The sequence below is a fragment of the Triturus cristatus genome, chromosome 4_1 (genome assembly GCF_964204655.1).
Source record: "Triturus cristatus chromosome 4_1, aTriCri1.1, whole genome shotgun sequence".
In the NCBI taxonomy this organism is placed as follows: Eukaryota; Metazoa; Chordata; class Amphibia; order Caudata; family Salamandridae; genus Triturus; species Triturus cristatus.
In genome coordinates, this window is record NC_140585.1 from 746,820,063 (window position 1) to 746,844,801 (window position 24,739).

Genomic DNA, 24,739 nt, shown 5'->3' on the forward strand with positions numbered 1-24,739 from the left:
TGTTCATGGCTAAAAAAAAAGCTGTTTGACAGTCAGCTTGATAACTAAAATGCCTTTCCCGTACAGAGCCCCCTCAGAACAGAAGTCCTTCTTTTAAAGGAAGCCAGTCCACTCACATCAGGAAAACAGACATCCCCTTCAAGGCAGTGGCAGAGGTTGGTGGCTGCGATCTTTTCCAAATCCCGGCCAAAGTCTGAAAGTCAGCAAACCAATGTTAAATCATGATTAACTAGGCACTACGATGGGACGACGTTCAGCAAAATATAATCTGGAATTGACACGCATCACAGCAGACCAATAGTTCTTAAATACCATAGAACAATGATATTGCACAGAATTTGCAAGTCATCCTTGCAAGAACATTACTTTATGATCACTGCTGTACCCAAAGATGCAACCAAAAGCAAGCGATCTTGTTGGGAGTATGGTCTGCTGCAGGCAGGTGTGATAGTGCCAGTCCTACATCCGGAGAGAGGGCGTGGGGTGTATTCAATCATACTTCTAGTGCAGAAACCCACAGGAAAGCACAGACCAGTTCTGGATGTGAAATAGCTCCGCAAGGTCATCCATTACTTGCCCTTCAGAATGTTGCCATTAAAAGCCTTGATCCCAATGTTATCAAAGGAGGATTTTCTTGCCTCCCTGGATTTAAAGGATATATATTTCCATGTGGCAGTGATAAAAGACTGTCAACAATATCGAAGGTTTGCAATAAAGGAGCAACACTATCAGTGCAAAGTGTTCCCTTTCAGACTTACTTCCTAACCAAGAGTCTTCACGAAGGCATTGTCTAAAGCAGTAGCCTTTCTTCAAGTACAAGGCATGCAATTGTCTCCCTATCTTGATGGGTGCTTCGAATCAGATGCCAGTGTGACAAAGGTATGTTCCTGCCTGGAGTTCATCATACATCCATTTTACAACCTTCACAGAAGAACACGTTAATTGAAGCGTTCATAGACACAGAGAAGGGACAAACTTTTCTTCCAGAGAACAGGATTCAAACCCTCACAAAAGTTGCATCTGCAGTATAAGACAGCCAGACAAGGGTTACGAATCCAAAGGCTTGTGTCGGCAACCACCTCATTGATTCCTTGGGAGCGTCACCGCCTAGTGTATAACCGGTCAGATCACTGGTTGCTAATACACAGGGCTTCAAGAAACTCATCCATATGTCAAGGGAAATGAGAATCCAGCTTCACTGGTAGTTAGAAGAAAATAACTTGCACAAAGCAATATATTTCCAATATCCAAATCCTTTGATAACAACATCAGATGCAAGCTTATGGGGTGGGGAGCAACCCTCGAAAAGTCAGAAGAAAAGGGAAGGTGGTTCTTAGTAGAGTCATCAAACGCCTCGAATGGGAAGGAACTAATGGCCATATTATATATACCGCAAAGGTTTGCTCATCACTTGAGTGTTGATCAGAACTGACAATAGGGTAGAAAAATCCTATCTGAACAGGCCAGGGAGGGCGAGAAACAAGGCCTTAGCCAGGATTGCAAGATAAATCCTTTTTTGGGCACAGGGTCACCTCCTATCCTTAAAAGCAATATATATTCCCAGGAGGAAGAATGTTCAGGCAGACAGACTCCGCTTCAATCTGCCAACACCAATCTTGAGTCACATAAGCTTATATTTCTTTCGGAAGATTGTGGCAACGTTCAGAAGCCAATGATTAGACTTATTTGCATCCCCGGAGAAATGCTTTTCTTCCTCACCTTTGTTCAGAAACCTGACCTCGGAGTGTTTGGGTGGTGGATGCAATGTCATTCTTATGACCGTCTGGGACCCTATTTGCGTTATGGCTAATACCACTCCTACTGAGACTCTCGGAGACGATTTGGAGCAAGAAAGTGGAAGTAATCCTGGTTGCCCATATTAGCCACATCATCCGTGGATTGCAGCGCATCAATCAGTTGATGAGGGGACATTATCTTTCAGTTCTGTTACATCCTCCACCACTTCAATTTTCAACAGTGTCACACAAGCAGCTGAGAACACCACATCTCACGACATGGAAATTGAACGGCTAGCCTTGCAGGAGATAGGTTGCCCGTGGGAGGTCACAATTGACATTCAAGCTTCTAAAAAGCCATTGAATTTTGTGACTTAATCAAGACATTGGAATAATTTTGATAATTAATGCCAAGGGAAGGGGTTTGAGGCAAAGTCATGAGATCAGTTTCACTTATTTGACTTCCTAAGCTATGGATTTTTCATGGAGTTATCCCCGTCTGCGTTGACGGCCCAATTGGCGGAAATTAGGTGTTTCAGAGAGCCACATGGATGTATTTCCAAAGTGAATTCAGTAGTTTTCAAGTTATTGAAAAGCTTCACATTAAAAAGGCCAGTGGTTCATACACCAGTGCTAGCTGGGATTTGACTATCGTACTTAAGGGTTACAAGAGAAGCCCTTTGAACCTTTGGATACGGCAGATGTGCCACGCCTATTGGCAAAAGTTGCTTTTTGAGGGCCAGAACGTTTGACAAAAGATTAGGAAAACTAGGTTCTTTGGTAAATAATGATTTCTATATAAAGTTTCTATCAGAGAAGATCCGATCCTAAGTTTAGACCAAAAATCTGAAAGCAATTTCATTTCTCACAAAAAATTGTCTTGCCCGCACTGGAAAGTAATTCAGAAAATAGTATGCCAACATCTTTGGACATTAAAAGGTTGCTCTTTATTTACAAAGGAGTTCCACACTTCTTACGCTCTGCTTGTTTCCCACAGTGCTGTCAACAGAGGTAAGAAGGGTACAACAGCTCCCTTCAGTAGATGGGTCAAGATATATATTTCCGCTGGGAATGTAGTCCCGGAAAACTTGCAAGGTCAGTCTACTAGGCCTGGAGGCTGAGTCAGCTGGGGTGTTCCTGCAAGAGATATCTGTAGGGCGGCCACTTGGTCTACACCTAACACTTTCGTTTGCATTACCGGTTTGAGTTAAATAGGGATGACTCCAAATATTTTGCAACAGGTGTGTTACAAGCTGCAATTAAATAAGTGCATGCATATTTGGCTTGTGAAAATAGAAAATAAATACAACGTTGGCAAAGATTTTTATTGGCTTAGAAGCTGTTTTATATCCTCAATCACTATGACGGGAGCTGATGGTGAGGTAATCAACCCATTACTTTCCCGTAATCTTCATAAATGGAAGGTAGTAAATTAATTCGGATTCAGTGATCTGAAACCACAGTCCACCTGTTTTGTATGATTTAAGCCTCTCTTTTGTGTACAAAAAAGCTGAGCAGCATACTCTCTAGCTATACATCTATAGTTTTGTGCATTGACCGTATCAGGTTTCTACACCATCTTCCCGAGCCTGTAGTAATTTACATAGCGGGCGAAGAGTTCCTGAAGGAAGTTGTGCGCGCGCACTTTGTCTCGGCGTTTTCAGGATTTTCATGGAACGGACCAAAGCGTCAGCAAAGGCAGGGTTCTGATTGGGTGTCAGTTTATTGCTGGTGTGTTATACTGACGCGGAGGCCTTACCAGTGAGCGTACATTGCAGTCGCATGCAGGTGTGAGTACACCCCCCAGAAGGAAGAATGTGCTCACAGTGGGCTGTTAACTAGTTTTGAGGGAGCCTCTGGAGTACACTGGCGGACCTGATCTTAAAACTCTCCTGTGTTCGGCTCAATATTGGAGCGAACTGAAAGTGGGGAGGTGCACGTCAAGCGTCGTGGCTCTCTGGAAATTTCTAGAACTGAACCCGATCCGTAGAAATGCACAGAAATATAGTATTTCTGCCAGAAGTGTGAAAAGTGACACTCTTTGCCTCTTCATACCTGAACTATTAATGCATTGTAGGCGCCCAAAAACCCTAGGATGAAAACGAGCCCTGGACAACATGTGTAGGAAGAACTCTGCATAGGAGCTCTCACCTACAGGAGAGCCGGACGGGGCGACTCTGGGGGGGCTGTTGGCAGAGGCCTGTGCCAGTGCTGACTCATCGAAAAGTCTGAAAGGTTGTGCAAGGGGGTCGACCAAGAGATACAACTCCAGTGTAGATGCAATCATAGAAAGACAGGGCAGGGTTTTCTTTTAGAATGACAGGTAAATAACCATAGGTTAATTCCCTCTTAAGTTTGTAAGCCCTTACAACAAAACGAAATATAGTGAAACTAAAGGAAAAGAGCCCTGGCAGTCATGCTTGTGTTTCCCTTTTTGAAACTAGTGGGTTCTGTGATGTTTGGATTCTGTTTATGGAGCAACGTTTTAGAATAAAGGGTCAGCTTTTTGGGGCCTTACTGATTTCAGAAAGCATCATATGTGAAATAGTAACTGGGGCAGCTTCTGTCTTTTTTCTGTTTGTATCTCATGGGTGGACGACACCTTTTGATAATATTCTGTATGTGCATGTGCCTATCTATACAGACATCACAGTTATGGGTGTGATTTAGTATTTCAGATTATAGTGTTATTACATTTTTTCGTGTTCTATTCCCCACACACTTACTTGGGTTGGGGGTTCTGAATTCTTGGTTATGGGGAATAAGGGAGTTAGCTTAGGTTCTACTAATGATGCCTGGACGCGAGAACCCTTTAGCAACCAGGTGTTGAGTCCCTAGGCAGGCCTACGTCCTCTGATTGTAAGATAAAAGACATTCAAATTGGAATATGTTTAAGAACTGTTCCAATTCCAAACGTGTCTACGCTGTCCCTTCAGATTTTTCCGCATATAACTCTGCTAGCCTCTCCATTCTTGAGAGACCATGCTCTTCCAGCAGGGGTGAACCGGGCAAAGTTTCGTTCAGCAAGAGACCCGCCAATCAATTAATCAATCAAGTAACTTTAATCGATCCAGTCAGGCGACGAGGATCATGAAAGTACAATACATTAAAATTTCGATCATTAAAATACAGTAAGGGGTTAAAATACACAGTACATTACCGGTCAATAAAATACAATGAGGGATTAAAATACAACAGAGATATTGCAAACCTTAGACAGCAGGACATCAGGTCTGGCTATTCTTCGACACACGGCATTTAGTTAATTAGTGCCGCTAACCATAGTAGTGAACACGGTGCAATTTCAACTATCCCCATTGCCAGCATGATCGCCAAGGTACAAATAGCTGTAAATTGGTTGCAGATAAACAACTGCCAGAATCATTAGAGCAACAACAAAAAACTTATACAGATATCAATTGAAGAATTTAGAAAAGAAAAACTACTTGGTGCCCTTTATCAACACCCTAGATTACTAAGTGATGAGTAAAATCAGTTAAATGGCCTTTTGACCATTCTACAATTCTCAATTAATAAATTGCCTCCTTCACCTGCAAGACCAAAGAAATGAAGCTACAGAAAACCAGACAAAAGGGTCATTAAGCCTTTTCAAGAAATACAAAGCAGGGCGGCATTGTAAAAAATTACATCATCTTAAAAGGGGTCAAATGTATCTTGCTCTTTGTATTTTATAAAAGTGGCTGAAGAAAAAGACATGAAGGTCAGATTGTTCCGAAAAATTATCACATGCGCAAGGTATTATGTCTTTAAATGAATACCTTTTCGCAGGAAAGCCCAGTATCAAAGGAATTAGGTTTGTGCGAAATCTCAGAAGAATGAATCTGTGCTGTGAGTTTCTGACTCTTTCTAAGTACGAATACTCGCCCTCCATTGGGGACATTACACAAGATTTCGCGTGGTACTTTTCCTTTCTATCGTATTCTGCCTTTGGAGAAAATATTGCCTTTAGTCTCTTTTTTTGATAATTTGGAGCAAGAACTCAGATTGGGAATAGTTCTGTTGGGCCTAACCAAATCAGCATAGCTTTGACGTACTGAATCCGGATAATTTTATGTACAATGTCCAGTGACAGGCAGTTTTTTTTTATTGTAGTCTGTGTTAGGTCATGTAGGGTAAGCTTAGTTCTAGATGGCAAACATAGTTAGAGAATGTGCTAGGAAAGGAGACTATCCTCTTAAAGAATCCATCCTCTAACATTTGGAGAGACTCTTTTGGGGCTGTCCCCCACAGCCCTGCCCCGTATATTGTAACCAACCTGCCAATCATACTGCGTGGTCATAAAGTGTATTTCAGGAGGTCATATGAGTATCAAGTTTACAATAAAAGTTTGTTTGCTTTTGCGGCATTGACATGAGCTGAAAACTGAGAAAAGACAAGTACACACTTGAGTTTCTTGGAAGGAAGGTACCCATTTTTAGGTCTGGCCTAGGCAGCGCATGCCCTGTCTCTTTGAGACATGTTGTATCTGTGGGCTCATAGCATGCACATTACTTTTCATTCATTCATTTGTGTGCCTTTCGGAAACCCTTGGTTTTTAATTGTGAATCGGTTATACTTGTCACTCTTTTTGCTATGTTGCTCCCTCCCATGGAGCCTGGCCCTGTTACATGTAGCATTTCCCTTCCGCCCATTTATGTTCGTTTTGGCGCACTATTTCTTTCTTTTTGGTGGAGAGGTGTGGCTCACTGGTTAGAGGCGGCAGATCTGTAAGCAGAGAATCGGCCAGGGACCAGGGTTCAATTCCCGACGCGGCAGGGTCGTGGACCAGGGTCAAAACGGACTCGACAATTCTCGCCTCGGTACCTACTCTAACCAGGAACACACTCGGCAACTCTGAGCATTAGCTTGCCTCATCTCCACAACGGCCCCCCACATTCGCCGGGGATGCCTGGTTTCACCTTGGAGATACCCTGGAGGGACCATCTCACAGGGATAGCCAGGACGGGTTCCCCAGCGGTCTACAGCGCCAGGACGCCTCAGGGCAGCAGTGCGCTTTACAAGACACATACATTTACATTTACATTTACATTTTGCCTTGGCTCGTGTTTTAGGATTGTTATGTGTTTTGGCTTTCCGAACAAAATGTGCTCTGCCGACGACATTTTTTAGTGTCGCAAACATGCAGCTAACGTACACAGCGATCTGCGGGCCATTAGTCTCTTGTCTTCATGGCCTGTTGATCGCCATGTACATTAGTTGCATGGTCGGTGCAATCCTGTCTAGCATGGGAGGAGTTCAGGCGTATACCGCGGCGCCATGTTGGATGGGGAGATCGCCGTGTACATCAGTAGTCCTAGTAGTCCCCTGGCTCTCCATCGACACACCAGACCCAGATAACATTTGAAATACTCCCAAGACTGTTGGCTAGTTTGACCCAACATCATTTGTGTTAACCTGGTGCTACTGAAGAAGAGATGTAGAATTATTTGTTCCTGTTTTAATATTGACTTAATCTCCTTGAAAAAGCCAGAATCAACGTCTGCTGTTGTGATAAAAACAATTGTACAGAGGTTTAACATTCCGCACAGAAACTTTATTGCTAAACATTTTAAGGATTCTCTGTTGAAAACTGAAAATCGTACTATTTCTATCACGATTACAGGACGTTTAGGTGAGTGCCAGATCCTGTTTATGGTTCCGCTGGTCAGTGCACGTCTTACTGGCCACACTCTGCCCGATATTTCTCCTGAGCCCCCACTCCATAATTACCTACAGGCAATAAAAACAAGAAACTAATTTGGTTTTCATGTGTTGTTGAAGTTAAATATGGTGTTGTTCTCTCTCGCCTGTATGCTTCCCCTCACCCCCTCCGTGATGGTCTCACCCTTGTTTTTGTTGGTTTCTGACTACCGCACGTATTTCAGTCGCTCTGTTCTTGTTTATCATCACGTTCGCTGTGACAGATGTCGCTCTGAGCTCCGTTCCTGTGTTCGTCACATTTACCACATTTGACACAAGTGCTCGAGTTTTGAGTCGCTCCGTTCCTGTTTCTCATCACATTCGCTGTGATAAAAATACCACTCAGAGCACCGTACCTGATTATCGTTACATTTGCCAATTTTTTTTTTAATTATGTGAATTTTGGGTTTTACTTTCTTTTAAGCATAAAGTTTTATTTTTAAAATGTTAGCGTGTGATGTAAAAATCCTTCGCTCATTTTGATCCTCATAACGCGCAATCCATTAGCGGAACCAGAGAGCCTGAGAGGATCATTCTCAGGAGGGGCAGGACTAACACCTGGCGCACTACGCATTTGCATACTCTCTGTGCGTGACTCCGTTCTTCAGCAGGCACCGGGGCCACTCTCTCCCCAGTGCCCCGCTCCATAATTGCCTACAGGCCATAAAAACAAGAAACTAGGGCACTGGAGCTGCATGTAAAGTTTTTGACATATACATTTTGTTTTTGTGTGTTGTTGAAGCTAAATGTGGTGTTTCTCTCCCTCTCCAGTATGCTTCTCTCCACCCCCTCCATGATGCACTCACCCTTGTTTTCGTTGGTTTCTGCCCATAACATGAGCACATGTATTTTCAGTCTCTCTGTTCCTGTTTATCATCACATTTGCTGGGACAGATGTTGCACCGAGCTCTGTCCCTGTTTATTGTCACATTTACCACATTTGACACGAGCGCTTGAGTTTTGAGTCGCTCCACTCCTGGTTATCATCACGTTTGCTGTGACAAATGTTGCTCTGAGCTCCGTTCCTATTTATTGTCACAATTGCCAATTATTTTTCTATTGTGTGTTGTCATTTTGGTTTTTACTTTCTTTCAAACATACAGTTTTATTTTTAAAATGTTGACATGGGATGTAAAAATAATTCACTCATTTTGATCCTCATAATGCTTGATCCATTAGCAGAACCAGAGCGCCTGAGAGGATCATTCACGGGAGCGGTGGGGCTAATATCTAGCACACTGCACATGCGCATACTCTCTGTGCGTGGCTCGTTACTCCAGCAGGTGCTGACATGGCAGCCAGTTCCTGTAATGGACAGTGGAGTGCTTAACACTTTAAGGCTAAAGAAAAGGGGCTGCAAGTGAGTCAGTTTATTCTGCTTAAAAACACAGCAGCGAAGCATTATTAATGTTCTGCTTTACTTATTCCCATCTGCTCCCTGTTTTTTCAACCCTGTGTTTTCCCACCCACCTCATCTCTGTTTCTTCACTACCCCCGTTAGCCACCCCCACCCGATTGACCAAGCCAATTGGTCTCCCATCGGCGAGACCTATTGTCTTTGCCAATGCTTGTTAAGGTCTGTACTGACAGCATAGTTGTGTCATAGACCTATTGTTACCAATTCTTTAAAATATACATAGAGTGGACTTTGACTCTCACACCATGCTTTTGACTGCTTGGTGCATCATTCCACCTCCTTTGGAGAGCTTGCATTGAAGTGCATTTGGCACTATTTTACATCTCAAAAGTACATTAAATCATCACACATGAAACTATTTATCTCATAGATGCGCTATGTACATAAAGCAGTCTTTTTTGTTATGTTTTTTGTTCCCTGTAGCAGGTCTTTCTTTAAACTTTTAACAAGGACTCAGAGTAAAAACAAGATCTATTGTCTTTGTTAGTGCCTGTTTATTGTTGATAGGAGAACTGAGCATGTTGGTGCACCTGCTCTGGAGATCTGCGTGCAGCCTGCAAAGCTCAGGAATCAAACCTTTTCTTCAAATCATCCTTTAACTTTCTAAGGCAGATACAATGGATAATGTTCAGGTGTCTAATGGAAAAACCTGGCATATAGTGTCATGAAGGGTATTTTCTATGCCGCAAAGTGACAAACTCCGCCAACCTACGTGGAGTTCCGCAAGTGGTGGAGTGAGTTACCTCACATCTTTTGCACTGATATTTAGTGCCGGGTGTTTGTCCCACGCTGTAAAATCAGTGCGAACGTCATCGCGCACAGTGCCAGAGGGCACTGCTTCTTTCTGCTGCTCGAGTAGAAGTTCTACTCGAGTGGCAGCTTCCTCAACGCGAACAGGAGGTTTCTCAACGTAAGCGGTAGAGACCATCAGTGACCGTCTGCGTTGAGAAATCTCGCTGGGAAGTGGTCTAGCGTTGGATTTTCCTCGCTCGCGTTTGCCAACTTACCGTTAGCGAGCGAGGAAAAAACTCTGTTCCGCTGAGCAGAGGTTTGCAGAACTCTATGAACTCAGTGCAGCACGGTGTGCAAAAAATTCCACAAACTCCTTGAACGGAGTGGAGTTCACCACCCAGGCTTAGTATTGTCAACATTCTAACAATCAAAAGAGAGTCATCCCTGGATCATGTGAAAGGAGCCCACTTGTTCCAGGAGAAAAACCTTTTTCGGTAGAGCCTAGACAGTGAGCATGCTCTGTCTTCGAGGAATGTTGTATTCACTCTCTGGGCTTTGAACACGCCCACTGCTTTTCATTGGTTGTTTCATGGGCCTTTAGAAATTCCTTTGGTTTTGTTGGTGATAGCTTGCATTTGTCCAGCTTTTTGGCTGTTTTGTTACCTCCCTGGACACTGCCCCTGCTACATGGATCCTTTTATTACTGGCCATATGTTTTAGTTTGGACGCACTACTTTTTAAAAATGTATTTAGCTTTGGTTGGCACCTCAGTCTCTTCTTCCTCCTCCTCCTCCTTGGCGAACAGACTAACATCGAAACATCTTGCGGCACAAGCAACAGCAATGGACATAAGTTTGGGCACCAAGCCCATGCTCTGTTTGATTGGAGGGTAAAGTGGGGTGTCATCCCGGGCTATTAATGAAACCGCCAGCCCGTCTGCTTTTTTTAGTTTGTTTTCATGGTTTTCGCCCAATTTTGCTTCTGTAACTGTAATTTTGTATTTGCAAATACTTCAGTTTGTGGGTGTGGCGCTGCACACCTTTTGTCAGGACGGCGTATGCCGCACTACATGTTTGGCTTAAATCACCTTATCTCACCGTGCTCTGACGGCTCCCAATTTTGCTTCTGTTACTGTAATTTTTTATTTACAATGAGCATTTCTGTTTGTGAGTGTGCGGCCTTGTGCCTTTTTTGTCAGCATGGCAGCTGCTGCGCTTTATGTTTGGTGTAAATCACCCAACTCCCCATGCCATCCCCCACCATCTCCCACACGTTGCTGCTGCTCCAACACCCTGTAAGTCTTTTTTTATCCTCATTTTTGAACTGTTGAACATATCCGCCACAATGCGCTTCTTCTCTTTGCAAGCACATACTACTCTGTTCTTGTTAAGTTTTCTTTTATTTCATTTGGTTAACCTCAGTTATAAAGCACGTAAACAACAAAAGCATCAACGTACACTAAACTGTGCTTGCGTACTGCGTCACATCAGGAAATGGGAGACATACTAGAGCCAGGCAAAATGTCCACAGCGACTTCAGTCTTAATTGTCAAATGGATTATTTGCCGCTTTTATATGCACAGGCTCTGTTGCACTCGTGACCTCGCTAATCTGCCTCTGTTCATGTTTATCTTCTCTTTAGAAGTTTCCGAATAAGCTGTGCTTAGCACCCTTCCTCCCACCCCGTGATTTAACTCAACACCCCCACCGCGCTTCGATGCCTTTACCCCTCTCCTCCCTCATGTTTTAATTTTTGACATGCACTCTTAGTCACTGCATGTCTCTGCAGTCCCTCTCCTTCACCCCAACTTTTTCTTACAACTGATAGGCCTGCTCATATGTTGTCTGTTTTCTGTGTGTTTCGGCCTGTAGCCCCACAAGGTAGCATCAGCGTGACCAAAAACCACAGAGCAGGACATACAAACTTGACTGTGTTGTGCTTGTCGTGCATGTTTGAGTAAGCACTTCTCCAGCTCTCTTTTTGTCTAGGTTTTGTTTAACGCAGCCCCCTGCATCTGTGTGTCTGCATGCTGACCCCTCCCCATTGTTTAGCTGCAAATGTGCATGTGTGCCTCTTTGCATGTGTGTGTACATGTCGGTATGTCTCGTGTTCTCTGCATTACCATTATGTTTCATGTGCATATCTCCACATCCTCGTGGCAGTCTGCGGGTAGGCATGCATGTTTGCCTCTGCATGTCTGTGCACATGTATGTCTCTGTGAACGTCTGTCCGCAAACAAGACTGCGTGTTTCTATCTTCCCTTTTTTAACTACATGCTGAAGTCTATGTGTGCATGTCTAGATGTTTTCCTTTACTTGTCTGTGTGATGGTTAATTAAAAATGTTCCTCTGTGACTATCAGCCTGTCCGTATTGGTTTGTCATTATTACTCTGTGACTGTCTGACTGTAGTTGTGTACTTGCCTACATATGTGTGCTGCTTTTTACATTCCCTTGTGCTGCATTAGTGTGGCTGGGTGTATTTTGTGTACGTTTGAGACTGTCAGTGTGTGGGCACACTTGCATCTGTACGGTTGCACGTTTGTAACTATCGCACTGTCTGTGTTGATGTGCACACGTGCATCTATCGCAGTAGCTGTGCACACTTTCTTCTGTTGCCATGTCTGTCCGTGTGCACACTTGCAGATGTCTCTGTGTATGTCCAGGAGGACACTTGTTTAAATATTGTTTTAAGAGCAGTCAGTCGCTAGCATCCTCTATCTGATCCACTAATAATGGGACTACTCCAACCCGGAATGGAAAAATACAGCATCTGTAGATGTTGTAGCACCCAGGATAATGTGGTGCATACTTAAATACTTATAAGGTCCCAAAGGCGAGAACTATCGGCTATGCCAATGCTTGTTCTTAAAAGGAACTCTCACTCAGGGAATGCTATTCAGTGACATGTTTCATCATCGAGTTCTTCATGATCCTCTCAGGTTCGAGGCGAGCTATGACCCTTTTCTTCACAAGGGAGCACTTTTCTAGGAAAAGGGTGTGGGATCTATATGAAGTGATGGTTAAAATTGCCCAGGCGGTGCCCATATCAGTGTTTATTCCAGGGTCCGTCTGACAACATTAAAACCTGGGGAAGATGGGTTAAATTGAGTTACTATCACTCCTTAGCCCTAAATATGTTGAACTAGTTTCTGGCACGTACCCCAATACAGTGGCTTTCATCAGGATCTGTGAGTCCCTGTTAGTACCCTTTGGGATGGGGTGTGGATATTATCTCAATTGTGGCAAAATGTTCACCTCTGTAATGCCAAAAATGCAGTAATCGATAGCTTACAAAGTCTCTGAAACAACGAAAATCTATGTTATCAGCCTTGGAGCCATTTGATGTGAAATCTAGTTTTGTAATTTGAATCTGCAAATTTTGGAGGAAACAGTGCATCATATGGAAACTTTGGCAAATCCACAATTATATAAAACGCCCTGCAGCCTTGGAACTGGTCCTCAGTTTGCAATGAACACTGAGTGTGGCATTTGCAGTACAAAAAAAACAATTTTCCGCATCCTCGCCATTCTGTCACCTCCATTCCTCTTCCCACCAGCCTACAGTTCGACTTGACCAGGCACGGCCTTTCTCCTCGGTCTTGTTAGGCGTTTGCTGTTCTGTTTTTTTCATTCAACAGCTCTGTGCTCCCCACACCAGAAGGGGACAGGCTGTTGCTGAAAGCCCTGGATCCCAGCCTTATTAGGAGGAGTTAAATATACTTAGGTGAAATCCCATGGAAATTGAGCCTTGAGGAGTTCAAAACTGACAAGTCTACTTGCCTCCGGAGGACAAAAACAGCTTTTATCATCACTGATTGCGACTGTAAGGTATGACTTTTGAGCCGAATCTTCACACCTTGACAACTGAACGCTGTTGTACACTTACATCACTCCCACATGAAACCTGGGTGCCACAAGTGAGATTGGAAAGGGCTTTGAAACTTAGAAAGGCGCTCCAGAGGCTGCAGAAGTAAGGCAGGACTGCAGCCAGTGTCCACCAGATGTCCAAGCCCCCTGTGGCTCTAGGGGCTACAGGTCCGGCCAGTGGGCTGACACCCTGCAGACAGGAGGCGGGGCCTGCCAGGTGTGCTGTCTGATGTCTCCTTGCAGATTCCGCCTTTCCGCTCTCTCTTCTTTCTCACGGTGAGATGATTGTTTATGGCACAACCGCAAGGTTAGAGGCATTAAGACACCACCGGCAGCAGACAGCAGGTAAAATATAATTACAAATGAGATATTGATACCTCTCTGCACCACTTTACCTCAAAAAGATGAATTCTATTTTTTTTATTTTTATACGCGTCTTTTTATTTAGGGTTTCCCCAAAGGTTTTACAACTTGGTAATGACATAACGTGGCAGGCATACAGTGGCAGTGGTCATACACACCTACTGCTGATCAATTCATTTAGAGAGCCAGGCCTCTCAGTCCGGGGCCAGTGGCCGCTGGCGAGTACCTCGCGTGCCCTCCCTATGCAGCACCACGGCCTCAGCCTTCACCCACCTGGTGAACAGCACCAAGCACTGAGCCGAGGTCGGAGGAGTGGGAGACTTCCATCTGGATGTGACATCTCTCTTTGCTAATATAAGAGCTAAATCAAGGAAACGGGCTGCAGCCCTACAGGTCCGTGGTCAGGGATAAATGCCCAAGGTGATCACCTCCCAGGATGCCCATGCGGGGCTCCAGTTGCATGAGGACGGAGGGCCAATAGGTCTGCAAGTGTATGCAGTCCCATATGATGTGTTTCAGATAGCTGCCTGAGTGCAACATCAAGGACACAAGTCGGAGGCACTGGGAAATAGCCAGGCGATTTGCTTAGGGTAAAGGGGGCAGATTTATGTTCCCTGGCGCATCCCTGCAAATCAGCATGGATGCACCAGGGAAGATGCGTCACGAAAGTTTACCCTTGCGCCACAATAGATGCGCCGCATTTACAATGCAGCGCATCGTGGCGCAAGGATAAACAGATGCGTGACGCATCTGATGGCGGAAGGTTGGCGCATTGCTGGAGTTGCGTCGCAAGCGCGACGCAGCTCCAGCAAGGCTCAGGGGTGCCCTATTGTTACAATGCTGCGTCAATCCTTACGCCTGCTTCAAGTAGGCGCAGGGTTTTGACGCAGCATGGCCGGAAAAGTGACTGAGTGAAATCTTGTAGATTTCACTCAGCCACTTTTCGGAGGCGTTCCTGCGCCGGAACGCCCCCCCCCCCCGTGCAGGTACGCCCACATGTGGCACAGGCTTTACAACGTGAAGCATCTCCCTAGATGTGTCACGTTGTAAATGGGGCACAACATGGCGCAGGGTTTACGCCGCCGCTGCGTCACAAAAATGACGCAACGGCGGCGTAAAAGTGGCTCAAGTCCGTTATAAATCTGCCCCAAGATGTGCGCAATGCAGGATGTAAAACTAGATGAGTTTGAAGCGGGCATTAAGAGACACTCTCCTTGGATATGCCAGTGCATATTCCCACTCCTCATCCCGAAGTGGTCTGCCAAACTCCTCCTCCCAAACCCCCTTCACTGGCTGCAGTGAAATCTGCTTGTGCGCAAGGATGCCCCTAGTAAGCCAGGCAATTAACCTACAGCCCTCACCCATGGTGTGGAGCAGTTTTGCAGGAGTTGATGTGTGTCAGGTTCAGAGTCCTGCGCTCCTCACGTGTCACCCTGCACGGCCCCCGGAGGTAAGCATAAAGGAGAAACTGTACCTCAGGAAGGGGCATATTGTTCCACCAGAGCCTCGAACGGCAGAAGTTGCCCATTGGCATGAAGGTGACCTATACAGGGGCGGCTCCTCCGCTAAGGCGGAGGAGCATCGCCCCACTGCTCTTTGAGCAGGAAAAATTAAATGATAATAACAGAGTTATTATCACTTTATTTTTCGCAGGTTCAGGGCTGGGTTAGGGCGGAGCTGGGCTGGAGGCACAAGGGGAGGAGTGGTTTGCACTCATGCACACTTTGCATGTTCCTCACTAGGCTGCATTACACAGCCTGGTGGGGAACATGCACAGGCCCCCAGTCCCCATCTGAGCACTGACCCAAGGCACTCAGACCAATCACAACGTTGCATTGCAGCGTTGTGATTGGCTATTTGGAGCCTGGGAGCTTCCTGGTTCCGTGAATTCGCCGAGAAGCGGAGGAGAGACTCGTATGGCGGAAGAAGTGAGTGTTTGCCCCCCCGCCATCCTCCCTTCTCCCCCACCCTCATTCCCTACCAGCCGCTACTGGTCCCATAGAGATACCTGCCTCCTCCGATCTCCATAGGCAGCCAGTGACAAGGTGGCTTTCACAGGGGACCCAAGCAACGGAATAGCCCGTAAAATTGATAATTAATTACTATTTTCAATGCAAAGTTATGACTTTGGTCTTCTCACAGCCTTCTGCTTTTATCTGAATTGAACCTCTGAGATCTTTGAGGAGAGGAGTGTGTGGTGTGCTAATGGGAGTCAAGCCATATACTCGGGAGACCAAGGTGTTGTGTTTGCATAAGTGCTGTGCTGTACTGGTAATAGTGTCACTTGCCCTAGTGAGAGAGCCGCGATGCATTGACTTGCATTGTGTGATACAGGGGGTGTGAGTGGTGTCTTCTTGCTGTTGACAGTATCATTTGTACTAGTGAGCGCAACATTATATTGATATGATTGGGTGAGATTGATGTTTTAGTATTGGTGAGAGTGTCAGTTGCACTAGTGAGAGTGCTGCACAGTACTGGTGTACATTGCGTGTTGTAGTTTTAAGAATGGTGTTGTGTGGCAGTTGTACTTGTGAGAGTGCTTCAATGTACGGCAATGCACTGTGTGCTGTCGTGGTGAGAGCAGTGTGTTGTATTGTTCGAAGTGTCACTTCTGTTATTGAGAGTACAGTGACGAATCGGTGTGTTTTGTGTGTTGTAGTGGTGAGAGTTGCAGTAATATTAGTTAGAGTACAGTGGGATACTGACCTGCATTGTGTGTTGTAGTGGTCAGAGTGGTGTTTTGCATTTGCATGAGTGGTCATTGCATTAGTGAAACTAATATGGTGCACTGGCATGCATTCTATATTGTAGTGGTGAGAGTATTTTTTGGTACTCAGAAGAACAGCTGTTATCCTAATAACAGTGCTGCAGTATACTGACCTTCAGAGTGTATTATAGTAGTGAGAGTGACAGTTTCATATTGGTGAAAATGCCAAATTTACTAGTGGGAATGCAGTCACGTACCAGGATTAATTGACTGTTGTAGTGGTAAGAGTGTTGTTTGTAAAGGTAAGAGTACCAGTGGTAACTTATGAGAACCCCGTAATGTACTGTTAAACTTTGTGTTTCGTGGTGGTGAGAGTGGCATTTGTACCATTGAGGATACTACGATGGACTGGCGTGTTGTGTTTTGTAGTGGTGAGAGTGGCATTTGTACTATTGAGGATACTACGATGGACTGGCGTGTTGTGTTTTGTAGTGGTGAGAGTGGCATTTGTACCTTTGTGGATACTACGATGGACTGGCGTGTTGTGTATTGTAGTGGTGAGAGTGGCATTTGTACCATTGAGGACACTACGATGGACTGGCGTGATTTGTTTTGCAGTGGTGAGAGTGGCATTTGTACCATTGAGGATACTACGATGGACTGGCGTGTTGTGTATTGTAGTGGTGAGAGTGGCATTTGTACCATTGAGGATACTACGATGGACTGGCGTGTTGTGTTTTGTAGTGGTGAGGGTGGCATTTGTACCATTGAGGATACTACGATGGACTGGCGTGTTGTGTATTGTAGTGGTGAGAGTGGCATTTGTACCATTGAGGATACTACGATGGACTGGCATGTTGTGTATTGTAGTGGTGAGAGTGGCATTTGTACCATTGAGGATACTACGATGGACTGGCATGTTGTGTTTCGTGGTGGTGAGAGTGGCATTTGTACCATTGAGGATACTATGATGGACTGGCGTGTTGTGTTTTCTACTGTAGTGGTGAGAGTGGCATTTGTACCATTGAGGATACTACGATGGACTGGCGTGATGTGTTTTGCAGTGGTGAGAGTGGCATTTGTACCATTGAGGATACTACGATGGACTGGCGTGTTGTGTTTTGTAGTGGTGAGGGTGGCATTTGTACCATTGAGGATACTACGATGGACTGGCGTGTTGTGTTTTGTAGTGGTGAGAGTGGCATTTGTACCATTGAGGATACTACGATGGACTAGCATGATGTGTTTTGCAGTGGTGAGAGTGGCATTTGTACCATTGAGGATACTACGATGGACTAGCATGATGTGTTTTGCAGTGGTGAGAGTGGCATTTGTACCATTGAGGATACTACGATGGACTGGCGTGTTGTGTTTTGTAGTGGTGAGAGTGGCATTTGTACCATTGAGGATACTACGATGAACTGGCGTGTTGTGTTTCGTGGTGGTGAGAGAGGGGTTCGGATACTGGTTAGAGCAACAGTTGTACCCGAGAGCGTGCTGCGATGCACAAGCATGCATGTGGGTGTAGTGGTGAGAATAATGTGTTATGCTAGTCAGAGTGCCAGCTGTAGTAGTGAAGAACAGTTGTATATCAGCATGCGTTGTGTATTGCAGTTGTGTGAGTGTCTCTTTGTTACTGCTGAGAGTGGCAGTCATAATGGTGGGAGAACAGCGATGCACTGGTGTAATTTGTGTGTTGCCTTTAAAGGAAAAAGGCAACACTATGAAAAAATATAATACTAATAGAACCTTGTTTTTATGGACGTAGGCAAATTATTTAAGAAAATTATGCACAGAGTGCTCTGCCACCCAATCGCTTCGAAGCGTGTTGAGCTCACTACAGGGTCTGGGAGCTGCTGGTATGGTCCAGTGGAGTCCATGTTACGACCGAAGAGAGGACTGGTTGGTGGGGGGTGCGCGGAGGGGGGGCACATCCTTGTCTCCTGGAAGCAGGTCAGCGCTTCTCTCATCTTCGTGGCTGGCTGCTTCAGGCAGACCCTGCATAGGATGCAGCGACATAGACGAGTGTTGAGACTTATTAACAGCCCTGCGGAATTTTTGTAATGAATCAGATTCTAGCATCTGCTTGGCTCCATCCTTCTCCTCAGAGGCCCCTGGTGATGTACGCTCGAGATGAGGTTGTTGTAAGTTGTTATACCAGCAATTTCCTCGCCTTGCATGCCTGTCTGTAGAACCGCCCTGGGAAAAACAAATTATAAATGTTCCTAGCACAGCAGCACACACAAATGCCACCGTGCTTCTGTAGTTTCAGCAGCACAGAAGGAAATGAGGTATATTTATTTATCACAACTACCTGCCTGATGACGAATGCAGCACAAAAAATAACAATATGAATGGGATTGGCCTAGATGGTCTTTCGTATCTTGTGCAGTCGCTTGGAAATGAGACAACCATTATGCTGTATCCCAAAGACGTGTAGATGCACCTTATTAAGAACTGCAGTGTCAGCACCTCTGTAGAGCATGAATTAAATGCACAACTGTATTTGTGAATGTATAAGATTTCCATATGGTAATATTATATATGCGTTTTACAGTCATTTATTTCACACCATGCCCTTGGCAGCAAAGCTCAAAATTAAAAAGTGGAAAAAGGAGAAAAGCGAGTGAATGAAACGCATGATTCCAGACGAATGCAATTTTCATCTGATATTTGTATGTCTTTGTGTGCAAAGAGGTAACTGAAAAGGGACATCTTGGTATTACAGAAAACACATGAAACTATACATTAAATATAAGCCCTAATGCAATAAGCATCTATAATCAAGAATGTTTTTTTAGGTCACGCTTGCTGACAGCGCAAGCGCTGTCGCTTGAGGGGTTCTTCTTTACTATTAGGGGCTATTAGCTCGGTCATTGCTTACTATTCATTGACTTAGTTGTCATTCGCTGTCTCCTAATTGGCCACCGGTTGCCAATGTCATTTCCTTTTCTTTAGTTTGGAGCATGGACCAAGTACTGGTTGATTTAGTTGGATTAGTGTTGTTCCGTTGATTGCGTTGTGATTCAGCTACTATTTCAGTTGTCCGTGTTGCTGTAGCCCCGCACACCCGCCTGTTATTCGTGTTGCTTTATCACCCGCACCTGCCTGTTATTTGTGTTGCATTATAATCTCCACCCACCTGTTATTCATGTTGCTTTATCACCCCGACACCTGCCATAAGTTAAAAAAAACACTGTGACACAGCCAGCGCTGTCCGTGTCATTCTCTTTTTTCTAAAGAACATTATGTTATGTTACAGTTTATTGTAGAGAGCATAGCTACCCAGAAATGGGCTTCCCAACTCTGACAGGATTCATGAGGGAATGAATGCATTGATTACGAGAAAAGTGTGTCCTTCTTTAGATGCTTCCTGAAGATTAGCAGGTTGCTGTAAATTCTAAGGTGAATAGGAAGTGAATTCCAGAGCTTTGACGCTGAAAAGGCAAATGACCGACCTCCACTTCTCACTCTTTTAATTCTGGGGATACCCAGGAGAGAGCATTTCTTGGATCCTAGCTGTCTCGCATTGCTATACGGGGTGATGTGATGACTGAGGCACAAGGCTGTGAATTAAGTTCTCTTGCTTACTGGCAACCAGTGGAGGCTTGCTAGATTAAAATGAGCAAATCGTGTTTTTGGAATGCCCAGTGGTACTCAGGCTGCAGCATTTTGAATAACTTGCAGCTTCCAGATGACATAGACAGGGCTGCCTAGGTAGAGAGAATTGCCATAATCTAGGCATGAAAGTACCAGTTTTGTACCACTATTCTCTGAGTTTTCACAGGGAGCCATTTAAGAGTCTATCGGAGACCTCTCAGGAGACTGAAACATGTACCTGCCGTTTTCTTTGCCTGGGAGGCCATGGTCAGATCTTTATCCATTAATACCCCCTGGCTCTTCACTTCCATCTTGAGGGAAGAGCAATTACTCAGGCACGAGGGCCAGAGGACATAGTCCAAGAGTGATGGATTGTTTCCAATGACCATGACCTCCATTTTCTCGCCTTTCAGTTTAAGACAGCGAGTTGCCATCCACTTGTTCACCTGCTCCAAACAGATGGACAGTTTCTCCGATGTTAAGCTGGTATTGGGTGACAAGGACACGACGATCTGGGTGTCGTCCGCATGTGACACCATAGTAAGGCCAAATGAGCAGTTCATTGACTTAATATCAAGAGACAAAATATCGACTACACAAAATATCGACGCCAAAATATAGAAGGACAGAATATCGACTCCCTATCTACAAACAGGTAAGTACTAAAATATCGATTCCAAAATATAGAATGTTAAAATATAGTTAGCTAAAATATCGAATTTTTTAAATGTATTAAAAATTATATAAAAGTAATTAAATATTAAAAACAATTAAATAAAACATACATAATATATTATAAATAAGCTTAATATGTAAACATAATAAAAGTAATGTAAAAAAAGTAGAGATTTTGTTGGATAGTGAGAGCGTAAAAATTACTATTCCCACTCCAGTGCGTGCAACAGTAGGGAAAGCGTTGGATAGCGTAGGGGTAAAAATTACTATTCCCACTCCAGTGAGTGCAACAGTAGGGAAAATGTTGGATAGCGTAGGGGTAAAAATTACTATTCCCACTCCAAAGAGTGCAACAGTAGGGAAAGCGTTGGATAGCGGGAGGATAAAAAGTACTATTGCCACTCCAGTGAGTGCAACAGTAGGGAAAATGTTGGATAGCGTAGGGGTAAAAATTACTATTCCCACTCCAGTGAGTGCAACAGTAGGGAAAGCGTTGGATAGCGTAGGGGTAAAAATTACTATTCCCACTCCAGTAAGTGCAACAGTAGGGAAAACGTTGGATAGCGTAGGGGTAAAAATTACTATTCCCACTCCAAAGAGTGCAACAGTAGGGAAAGCGTTGGATAGCGAGAGGATAAAAATTACTATTCCCACTCCAGTGAGTGCAACAGTAGGGAAAGCGTTGGATAGCGTAGGGGTAAAAATTACTATTCCCACTCCAGTGAGTGCAACTGTAGGGAAAACGTTGGATAGCGTAGGGGTAAAAATTACTATTCCCACTCCAAAGATTGCAACAGTAGGGAAAGCGTTGGATAGCGGGAGGATAAAATTTACTATTCCCACTCCAGAGAGTGCAACAGTAGGGAAAGCGTTGGATAGCAAGAAGGGAAAAATTACTATTCCCACTGCAGTGAGTGCAACAGTAGGGAAAGCGTTGGATAGCGTAGGGGTACAAATTACTATTCCCACTCCAGTGAATGCAACAGTAGGGAAAACGCTGGATAGTGTAGGGGTAAAAATTACTATTCCCACTTCAAAGAGTGTAACAGTAGGGAAAGAGTTGGATAGCGGGAGGGTAAAAAATACTATTCCCACTCCTGAGAGTGCAAAAGTAGGGAAAGTAATGATTTATTTTTAAAATAAGATTACATTAATTATCAATACCAATAAAAAGTTAATTAAAAATAGTTACCAGTTAATAACAATTAATTACCATTGAAAAAAATAAATGAGCAATTAATAATAATTAATTACCAATTAATAATTAATTATCAATTATCATTACACATAAATAAAAATATTATTTACTTTATTACAATTAATTTACTTCCCACCCAATTACCCTATAAACCCACAACCCACTCCCAATAATAAAAAATACAATTAACATTATTATCAATCAATCAATTAATAAAAATAATTTTGCAATTAATAAACATTATCAATTCATACAAATTATTTACCCATTAATACAAATTAATTACCAATTAATAATTAATTACCAATTAATTATCAATACACATAAATAAAAAAAATGATTTATTTTATTACAATTAAATTACTTCCCACCCAATTCCCCTACAAACCCACAACCCGCTCCTAATAATAAAAAATACAATTAACATAATAATCAATTAATCAATTAATATATATTAATTACCAATCAATAAAAATTAATTACCAATTAATATTTAATTATCAATCAATTAATTATCAAAACATATAAATATAATTAATATTTAATTAACCATAATTAAATTACTTCCCACCCTATTCCCCTATAAACCCACAACCAGCTACGGAATTAAATTACACAAAAATTAAATTAAATAACATTCATTAGTTTAAATAAATTAAACATACATTACAAAAATAATACATAATTTTTACACATATACTACCATAAATAACACTAAAAAAATCGATATTATAGATATCTATATTTTTTAATTCGATATTATAGTAATCTATATTTTAACATTCGATATTATGTAATTCTATATTTTTAAATTCTATATTATGGAAATCGATATTTCGTACCCCAATTTCGATATTCTGTTCTATCTATATTATGATAATTCGATATTCTGTCCACTCTATATTTTAACTTCGATATTCTGGGCAGTCGAGATTTTGGAATCGATATTTAGGGTGTTCACCCAAATGAGCAGATGACGCCAGTAAGAGTTGTCTCTGTACTGCACCCTGCTCGGAAGCCCATTTGCCTCTGGTGCAGGAGGTTATAAGTTTCCCAAAAATCGGTCAAATAACCGTTTACCAGTTTTGCTATAATCATGCATACAATGCGTGTGAAGCCCGTGCCCCTTCTGTTTTTATCACACAAAGTCAGTTGTGTTGTTTCGAAGGATCACAGACGAATAGATTTGCAACTTGCACCTACTTTGCTTTGTTTCATTATCTGAGTGTACAATAACACTACAACTGCTAATTACAGAGCTCACAAATGGAAGGAGTGCGGGATGGCGCACAGTAAAATCAATCTTGTCGTTAACAAAGCAGACCGCCATCCTTCGCTCACTACTAGGCACTGACAATGAGCATGTGTGCAGAAGGACTACGAATGGCCAGGAAAGAGTTACAATACACTAACCAAGCGCTTTACCAGTGTTTCCAATTCCTGTCTTCCCAGCCGGAGATTGGTGCGTTGGATTGTTTAATTCTGTTTGTCTTTTTAACAGTTACTACACATATGGTGTGCACAAAGTAAGAATGTGATTTTAAAATCTTTACAAATAAAGCCATTGTTTCCTAGTGTTCTTGGGTGTGCCTGTCTAATATGAAAGAGGCTTTAGATTCTGTTGATTATTGCTGTGATACTCTACATAGGTGATTGTTATGTGAAACGCATCTAACTCAAGAGGTGGGTTGGGATATGGTTGCCGTCCAACTGGCTTTCTGTCTCCTTTTGACACATTGGCACAGTGGCAAAGTCCTTCGTTCCAGGGGATCTAGAACGCCAGTTCCCAGGCATATTTTAGAGGCTCTAGAAAATGTATCACCAGTTCTCTTAAATATAACCACAACTTTACTCTGCTATAAGGAAAAGGCACCTTCGGAGAGAACGAGCTGTTGATGTGGGGAGTGCTTGTGGTGGTGATTTAGTCTTGGGTTCTCCATCTTATGATGATTGATGATTGACAGCCCATGACACGGCTTACTATACCATAGTCAATGAAAGAATACTTTCTTATAAAACTCGTTAAGGAAATCCATTTGAATATATTTGTTCTTAGTAAAGAACCATTGCATTCCACTAACTTGTTTTTTTCAGTTTGTGTACGTGGTTGCACAAAAAAATAATAATAATAGAAACCATTCATGCAGATCAGCTCTCAGAATGGTAAAACATCTCCAGTATTAAAGAAATAGGAAATACTCTGTAGTTCGCTCACATATTTGCTGCCTGCTCCAAACATTTCATTTTGCATTTAATTTGCCAGGATTCTGCATTGTTCTCTATCTCTGGTGTACAACAGATTGCCACTGCAAACACCTTTGTCCACCAAAGATAATAGCAATCGTTTTCACGACACGCATAGACTGGCTTTTGTTCGCAGTGAATGGCGAGGCTCTTCCTTATGAGAACGCCGGGATCCATCATTTGCTGGTTCATATTATGTGCAATTGTCCCCCAAGCTTCCTGGTGGCTGCAGGTAGTAATTGCTTCAAGCTCCCTATTGTACCATGTGGCTATGCGCTGTGCATATTGTTGTATTCACAACATGTTCAGTTTCATACCAAGCGGATGGTCATTGTTATGTCTTTCGATAAGGGAGATTGCAACAGTGGTGGACCAGGAGCTAAGAGCAGCCCCGGAAATGTATTCATGCCACTCTGTCGTCTACCGAGTGGGAGTAGCACGAGAGCCTGACTTAAGGAGGATTGGGGGGGGGGGCATATTGTATACTTTTTTAAGAGAA

General features: G+C 43.3%; 1 protein-coding gene and 1 long non-coding RNA gene across 3 annotated transcripts in view; one reads left to right on the plus strand and one right to left on the minus strand.

The window, feature by feature from the left end:
- Nucleotides 1-24,739, plus strand: part of CHST11 (carbohydrate sulfotransferase 11) — a 551,611-nt gene that overhangs the window by 308,181 nt on the left and 218,691 nt on the right. The gene's annotated exons all lie outside the window — the stretch shown is intronic.
- The window catches only part of LOC146855467 (uncharacterized), a 239,136-nt gene continuing 221,745 nt past the window's right edge, over nt 7,349-24,739 (minus strand). Inside the window, exon 3 of the long non-coding RNA XR_014981330.1 lies at nt 7,349-7,466. This is a non-coding gene — a long non-coding RNA (uncharacterized LOC146855467). The remainder of the gene's footprint in view (nt 7,467-24,739) is intronic.